The sequence below is a fragment of the Schistocerca americana genome, chromosome 1 (assembly GCF_021461395.2).
Source record: "Schistocerca americana isolate TAMUIC-IGC-003095 chromosome 1, iqSchAmer2.1, whole genome shotgun sequence".
Classification (NCBI taxonomy): domain Eukaryota; kingdom Metazoa; phylum Arthropoda; class Insecta; order Orthoptera; family Acrididae; genus Schistocerca; species Schistocerca americana.
The window spans coordinates 437524265-437533450 of NC_060119.1; positions in this window are offsets into that span (position 1 = coordinate 437524265).

Here is a 9186-nt window from a genome sequence, read left to right on the forward strand (position 1 = left end):
CTAGAGAGAGACTAGATAGCAACTGAAGCTAACATTTCCATTTCCGAGTTGCGTTATAATCACATCAAACTTCCCTTTCGATGCGGCTACAAATCTCTTCTATGGTAAATGTTATCTTTGGTCAATTTACCATCTGGGCTTTAACCATCGTTATTAATTATTTTGCAATTCTTTCTTTGATGTTTTTGTTGCGTATCCTATCATATCCTTTCATCCAGTCTCTATTTCAGGATAAATATTATTATTCACATGACATTCCAGTTCATGAAGTTACCACAAGTGTAAATTTTGTCGTCAGTAGCTGCCGTCACTGTCAGGATGACTAGTTTTCCTACTTCTTTTACAACAAAGGGTTGTTTATTAGGGTTTCTGTAATTGGGGTGTTATCGGAATCCAAATGTTAATCTTGTTCGCTTTTGTCATTTTTTTAATCTTGACCATGGGATGTTTTGCAATAATAAAGTCTAAATGATGACTACTGGCGCATATCGATTCGTCTGTACTGACTGATTCTGACAGGCTATTCAGCAACGTTTACTTTACCGTTTTTGTAAGCAGCACATGATAGTACCTAACAAATTTAGTGCTGAAGGTTAATAATTACATGTTGATAAGATTATATTGGTAGATCATCGAGTTTAATTTGAATGCGTTACAGTGAACATTATCTATTTCTGTACTATCTGAAGCAAACAAAACAGTATCAGCGCCGACAGATTCGTGGAGGCCGGGTAAAGCGTTTCTCTGAAACGTGGGTTATTTATGCAGTGGTTGTCTCTGAGAGCGAATTAAGAATTCCGGGTCGTTAGTGTTTCTGGAGGTGATAGCGTAAGCTAAGAAAGGAAAACTGTAAAAGCATTAGTAAAAAACAAACTCCTGTGATCAATAAATAAATATAACGGAATATAACTTTCAAGCTTCCCATTGAACTCCATAGTCTTCTCGAGATAGCAACTTCACATCATATGTACGAGGCGACTTGAAAAGGTAAGTTACACGTTGGCAGGGCAAGTAACTTACTGATGCTGCTCTGCACTTCAAAACGACTCAAATAAATGACACTGCATTCCAGTATAATTAACAAGTCTCTGTAAACAAGGTCGGGACGTTCTACCAATCGATCAGTTCCCTGACTACAGAAATGGTCCCCTTGGCCCCGTAGCCATTCGAGAACCGCCATGAGAACGTCTTCATCGTTGGAAAATTTTTCTCCCCAGATGTTCTTTCAGTTTGCCTAAAAGATGGAGATCACATGGTGGAAAATCTGTGTGGTCTTGATCAAATTGTCGGCAGCATTTCACTACGGCTAGACTAGACGTTGCATTTGGGCCATATCCGATTGCTCGTATACAGAATATCATGGTTAATCTGTATGCAGTTCAGACGATTTGCCCACAAGAATCGTACTGTCTCGCGCACTTCAGTTTCGAGCACGTTTCCGGTTCCTGTGACAATTCAGTCGCATCTGTTACCCGTACTGCAGCAGAGCTATTTTTGCAGGACAACCGGCGCATTTGTTCTCTTCTAACAATGCGCCATTTCTGTCGCGTATTGGTTTTAGCGTGGGACGACATGTGCCCTTTACTTCCCGAAGTCCCTACTTATGTTACTGGAAGTCAAGCTTCGTTGACGAAATATGTTAGACCAACCCCCACGCAATCTTAGTTTCTCACAGACAGGCTGCGTTGCACTGCGTTTCTTACCCTTTCTGTTGTATGCCATATGTAAATGATTACATTCGAAGTTCTGCTGACCTGGGTGGCCGAGCAGTTCTAGGCGGTACAGTCTGGAACCGCTTGACTGCTACGGTCGCAGGTTAGAATCCTGCCTCGGGTGTGGATGTGTGTGATGTCCTTAGGTTAGTTAGATTTAAGTAGTTCTAAGTTCTAGGGGGGCTGATGACCTCAGAGGTTAAGTCCCATAGTGCTCAGAGCCATTTGAACCATTTTGAACCACTTGAAGTTCTCTGTGACAAGTATAACGGCCGCCGTAGAGGATAAGTGTTGTCCGTGTTTAGTGTTGTTGCCAGGGCCGGCAGGACATATAAAGGGGCGTGAACATCGTACGGTGCTGTGTGATCATTTTGAAGGGCATGGAGATGTAGCATTCTCCTGTGGGCCTGCCTAATCACCAACAGAAAGAGTTTGAAAGAGGGCTCCTTGTGGATCCCTATTTACCCAGTTGGTCGAATTCTGCACTATCCAGCTTCGTGGGGCATTTGGACGTAACTGTGGCCCAATGCTGGGCTGCATGTGAACGTGAAGGAAGGCTTTCTTGTAAGAGCGAGAGAGAACGAGGCAAGATAATGATCTAATCTCATCACCCACGCCTATCAGGCAACTGCGTGTGGTATGTCAGAAGTAACATAATCTTTCCCCTGTCAGGATAAACCCCAATTCCGCCACTCGTGTTTGTAGATCAGTTATTACAGGAAAATGAAGCTCACCCACTCACTGTGTTAGTTATGACCCTAAAATCTAGTTCACACCCAGCGCATTGATAAAGGCCAATAGGATGGCTTGAAAATGGCGGGATACTAATTTTCCTCTTCCACAATGCTCTCTCTATTCCATCTTTGTGAGCCTCAGCATTTAAGTTGTGCGTACCACAATGAAGGAATTATCGGGCAGACCAGCTGCAGCAAAATCTGATTGGGTTTGGAGTTATTTTTGTAAATAATAAAGAGATGTTTGTGATATACTAATATTATGTTCAATCAATCAGTGGAAAACTGTGTACAGGATACTATTATAGAAAGGGTGCATTGCTACATACCATATCGGGAGATGTTGAGCTGCAGAGAGGCACAACAAAAAGACTGCTAAACATGTAAGCTTCGTTCTAAAGTAGACGATCCTCATTACATGCCCTGTATATGGTGAGTAGCAATCTACCCTTTTCATAATACTGTAATTTCAGGTTTATTGACAGTATGTCGTTATAAAGTAGACGATCCTCATTACATGCCCTGTATATGCTGAGTAGCAATCTACCCTTTTCATAATACTGTAATTTCAGGTTTATTGACAGTATGCAGACATAATAGTTCTCTTTTGCTATCAGATGTTTGCTGTACGTATTCTTTTTTTGTGCATGGATACTAGATACATCAATAGCATATATATATATATATATATATATATATATATATATATATATATATACTGATGTATATAATATTTTTTGTTCTAATACTAGTAAACTTTTTGTACAGGTATGCATACACACCCACACCCACACCCAACCACCGACCAACCAACCACCCCCCCCCCCCCCCCAAACACACACACAATATATATATATTACTTTTTATATGTATTTTATACATTCATAGCCACTAATACAATTTGAAAATGAAAAACTAAACAGAAATCTATGTTTTTTTCCCATGGCAGTTGTTTTTTGCAATATGGTTTCCTTGATTGTCCATAGAATCCTGTTATTCGTGTACGAAGATTCCCTTCTTCGCCACAAGCTGAAATTCTGCATTATCAGTGTATGTAGCTCTAGTGATGTGCATGTCCTCCTGATGCATTGTTACAGCTAGTTTCTAAAGTGGTGTGTACATACATAGAAGCGAATCTAGAAAACAGGGGGTAATTCTCGGCGTGATTGGCCTGGGGGATAAAACTTATTTTTTCAGCACTATCAGGTCAGACACTAATCTGATCATTTCTCAGGCCAAAATCACCCGTTAACAACAAGAAAATGAATATTACATCCGCTCAAATTGTGGAATAAAACGGGTATGTTTGATGTCAGTTTGTATTTCAAGTTGTACGCATTGTGGTCTGCACTGTGGGACTTCCCTGTTAGATGACAGTGATCTCTACGTGCAGTTCAACTTTTCTGTTTGATAGGAGACCAAAAATGTGACAGTAAACTGCCTTCTTGTACACTTCGTCATTCTCTTCCGATTTGGCCACAGGAAAGTTGGTGCAGCGAAACTGATCCACATACGCTGCAAATTTTTCAAGCTGAAAGAGCAATCATCTCTCAGTATTATCCCTGATGTATGAATCGCAATGACTTACATTTGAGTCATATGAGCGTAAAACTTGATACACCAACTCTCGTTCTGTGCAGGTGCTATGGCGGGCAGTGGGATCACCTCCACATTGTGCCACAGGAGCTAGGAGTCACTCTGAATCGGCATATATAACAAGGGGTTAGCGATCCAGGTGGTGGGCATTCTTAAGCATTGTTGTGTTGTTGTGGTCTTCAGTTCTGAGACTGGTTTGGTGCAGCTCTCCGTGCTACTCTATCCTCTGTGAGCTTCTTCATCTCCGAGTACCAACTGCAACCTACATCCTTCTGAACCTGCTTGGTGTATTCATCTCTTGGTCTCCCTCTACGATTTTTACCCTCTACGCTGCCCTGCAGTACTAAATTGGTGATCCCTTGATACCTCAGAACATGTCCTACCGACCGATCCCTTCTTCTAGTCAAGTTGTGCTACAAACTTCTCTCCTCCCCAATCCCATTCAATACTTCCTCATGATTTATATGATCTATCCATCTAATCTTCAGCATTCTTCTGTAGCACCACATTTCAAAAGCTTCTATTCTCTTCTTGTCCAAACTATTTATCGCCCACGTTTCACTTCCATACATGGCTACACTCCATACAAATACTTTCAGAAACGACTTCCTGATACTTAAATCAATACTCGATGTTAACAAATTTCTCTTCTTCAGACACGCTTTCCTTGCCATTGCCAGTCTACATTTTATATCCTCTCTACTCTCTACTTCTGCCATCATCAGTTATTTTGCTCCCCAAATACCAAAACTCCTTTACTACTCTAAGTGTCTCATTTCCTAATCTAATTCCCTCAGCATCACCCGACTTAATTCGACTACATTCCATTATCCTCGTTTTGCGTTTGTTGATGTTCATCTTATATCCTCCTTTCAAGACACTGTCCATTCCGTTCAATTGCTCTTCCAAGTCCTTTGCTGTCTCTGACAGAATTACAATGTCATCGCCGAACCTGAAAGTTTTTATTTCTTCTCCATAGGTTTTAATACCTACTCCGAATTTTTCTTTTGTTTCCTTCACTGCTTGTTCAATATACAGAGTGAATAACATCGGGGAGAGGCTACAACCCTGTCTCACTCTCTTCCCAACCACTGCTTCCCTTTCATGCCCCTCGACCCTTATAACTGCCATCTGGTATCTGTACAAATTGTAAATAGCCTTTCGCTCCCAGTATTTTACCCCTGCCACCTTCAGAATTTGAAAGAGAGTATTCCAGTCAACACTGTCAAAAGCTTTCTCTAAGTCTACAAATGCTAGAAACGTAGGTTTTCCTTTCCCTAATGTAGCTTCTAAGATAAGTCGTAGGGTCAGTATTGCCTCACGTGTTCCAATATTTCTACGGAATCCAAACTGATCTTACCCGAGGTCGGCTTCAACTAGTTTTTCAATTCGTCTGTAAAGAATTAGTGTTAGTATTTTGCAGCCGTGACTTATTAAACTGATAGTTCTGTAATTTCCACATCTGTCAACACCTGCTTTCTTTGGGATTGGAATTATCATATTCTTCTTGAAGTCTGAGGGTATTTCGCATGTTTCATACATCTTGCCCACCAGATGGTAGAGTTTTGTCAGGACTGGCCCTCCCAAGGCTGTCAGTAGTGCTAATGGAACGTTGTCTACTCCCGGGGCCTTGTTTCGACTAAGGTCTTTCAGTGCTTAAGCATTAAGAAATTGTTTACCTCACTAGATATTTTCACACGTATCATTACTGCCTACAGCTGTCGCTAGATGCTTTCCTTGTCCTTCGCTTGAAGTAAACGATTTGAAATATCTAGAACAAAAATTCTTTGCACCATTATGTTTTGGCAATTGAAACGTAAGTAAGCTAAACATGCTTTTTAAAAAAAAATATCCAGACGCAATACTGTTTCTCCCCCTCTTAGAATAACAACAAATCTACATGTTGGGGGCAATATTCGGGTTCTTTGGAAAAGTAGAGGGGTCTGACGACTTTATAGTTTACAGGTTTTTTATTCTGCACGTTGTGCTTCTCCTCTGTCATGTTTTCTTCTTCCTTCTTGCTGTAAATGGGAAATGCTATATCCAGATGTGCCACTCATATCTAGGTATGCCCAAAGTTTAAAGGGTGATGTGGTGCCATTGAAGTTACAATGTTCACAATTATTACATGTTTGGTATGAGTACCGTGCGCCCGTGTTTAATTTCGCGTAATTCCCACCGATTTGGAATCCCTCTGGCCGCAAGAGCGCATGGAGCGTGACTGTCGCCGGTAGAGGGCATGTGGGAGGAGAAGGTAGTTAAGGGCTGCGGGGACCTAGAGAGACGAGAGTGTGACACGGGCGACGAAGAACTCAAGTGAGGCGGCGTGTCGGCGTGGCCTAGCGTCTGCCGTGGTCCGTTGGCTGGAGTGGTGCGTTTGCTGAATGTGGGTTTGGAGGGGCCGAGTGTTGGTCGCAATCGTGAGCATTGATTGCTGAAAGCTACTCCGGCAGGACGCACAGAATTTGGCGTGTCCTCTGTTATTGAAGTTGCAAGCAGTTTGTGTCCACTGTGCTGCCGGATTGGAGTTCGGCGTGACCTTTGCGAGTACTGGACGCGGTGGCCTCTGCTGGATGATACCCGTGGGTTTCCGACTACGAATCATCTTCATTACATCCTTCTCTCGGTGCTCCCTAAGCAAGCGTTTGTCAATGGGCGCTGGATTTTACGAGAAATCACTGTGAACATCCGATTAGTGTGCACATCACTTGGTGTCGTGTGGTGGCTACAAAGGCGTTATTTATGAAGGTTTTGCCTGGTACTACTAGAGTTAAATTCCGTCAATGTGTGCGGGCTTGCTGGCCGCGGTGGCCGAGCGGTTCTAGGCGCTTAAGTCCGGAACTGCGCGACTGTTACGGTCGCAGGTTCGAATCCTGCCTCGCGCATGGATGTGTGTGATGTCCTTAGGTTAGTTAGGTTTAAGTAGTTCTAAGTTCCAGGGGACTGATGACCTCAGATGTTAAGTCCCATAGTGCTCAGAGCCATTTGAATCATTTTTTGTGGGGGCTTGTGGCTGTCACTATCCCAAAATGATTTTAGAATCTAAGGGTACAGAATGCAGATGTAATTCTTCTGACTTACGAATTGTACTTTATAGGCAGTGAAAACTGTTGAATCTAGCTACCTTATTTCTGAGGCCTGTCTGTAGTTGCCTGTTGGCTGCTTCAAATGGTTCAAATGGCTCTGAGCACTATGGGACTCAACTGCTGAGGTCATTAGTCCCCTAGAACTTAGAACTAGTTAAACCTAACTAACCTAAGGACATCACAAACATCCATGCCCGAGGCAGGATTCGAACCTGCGACTGTAGCGGTCTCGCGGTTCCAGACCGCAGCGCCTAGAACCGGTCGGCCACACCGCCCAGCACTAAATTCTTGTCATAGCTTTACGGTCTGCCCCCTCTGTTCAGATGGCAAATGTGCGAGATCATGGATGGTGTCATCAGAGCCTACGTTCTTCCAGTGTAGACCACTGGAAGAATGTAGATGCTCACTATATGCTTACATAACGTAAAAACCTTATGGAGTGAAAAGGGGAGGGGGGTGCGCATGAAAAATACAACCAGTGCAGCCAACACAGATGGATTACAGGCCACCTTGACTGGGAATTTCCGCATAAAATCACCAATGCAAATCTTGATCTTAATTGACCCCAAAACTAGTATTTATTGGGATTGGTTAGGTGACAGGACTCACTCAATTCCACTCAACAACTTGGATTGCTTGCATTGCTCTCGATAAGTTAACATCCACTCCTCCCTCCATGTGCAGTTCTTCTCAGTATCTCCACTGCTGTGAGAACACCAAATCAGATATAACTGTCACTAAGGTGCTGGTCGTGTATTACTTCTACTAACGGTCAGCGTACACCTGCTGAATGATATCAAATCAGGCAGCCAGGAGTATACCTTCAGCATCACTTATCTCGAGAAAGCGGTACAGCAAATTCCATGAGTGGTGAATCTTCGTTCAGTGCTACTTTAGAATGAAAGACTACAAGAGAGATACGTCAGGTGGTTTACCAAACATAAGCTCAGTTACGAAGAAAGTATAATTTGCTTAAGTCGAATGCAACTCAGATCGCTCTGTAATTCTGATAGAGTTTGCATACTGAGCAGCATCGATGGATCTTTGGAAACCAGCGGCACATGATCACTGTCGATTCCAAAGACATGTAGGAGACACGACTAAAATTGTAACTCCTTCTGTTGATAGGCAACTTCAATGGTTTTCCTTAAAAAATCTAACTTCATTGTAGTCTAACTTAAAAGTAATTATGTATTATCAGAAGCTCACATAAAACCACATTTTCTCGTTCATACATATGCATGAGCTGTCGAATAGATGCACATATGAATGTGACGTAGGATGCAACATCCTTGGTGCTCTAGTATGGATTGCATTCATACTGTGTTCGTCTCCACCCGGGCATGAGAAGGTGTGTGTAAGTGGTGGCCGATGCGGATATAGGGCCGTGCTCGCTTAGCTATGGGAAAGTGACTTGCTGGCTGTAGAGAGCAGTTGGAGTTCTGTGTTTTGTGTGAATGCTCTGTTGAGTTGAACATAGCTGGAAGCTGAAGGTTTGGCTTGTGGAGTGTGGCTGGCGCCAACACGCCAGTTGGAGTTTATGTACCAGAATCTCTACCACTGAAGGAAGCAAGTGTGCTCAGAAAAATGTTGCATTATCATATTGTGGACTGTACGATGGGGCCTTTTGGAAATGATTAGTAACTTTGATCTCAGACTACGTGTGAACTATTGCATCCTAGTTTCTTTCGGGCATACTTGCTATTGTGTCATTCCCTCTGTGTAATACAGAGAGCCAAAAGCACTCGTTTGTTTTTTGCTACTGACTCTATGTGGCCAGCTTTCTGGACAGGTATTCGGAGTTTTCGGTGAACGTATATAATAAATTTCAAATTTGTTATCCACTCAGCACGTTACTGCGTAGTGTGGCTGGTTTTTTGTACACAGAAGATACGCTTTCTTTCGTATCATTCTATAGTTTACTTGGTTTGATTTGTTTTTTGTCATACTTGATAACCTTCTTTAAAGTGTCTTGTATTTTATCAAATTAATGCTCAAGGTACTTACTGTTAAGATTATACGTGAACTACCTTCCTCACATATTATTAAGTGTCTTGT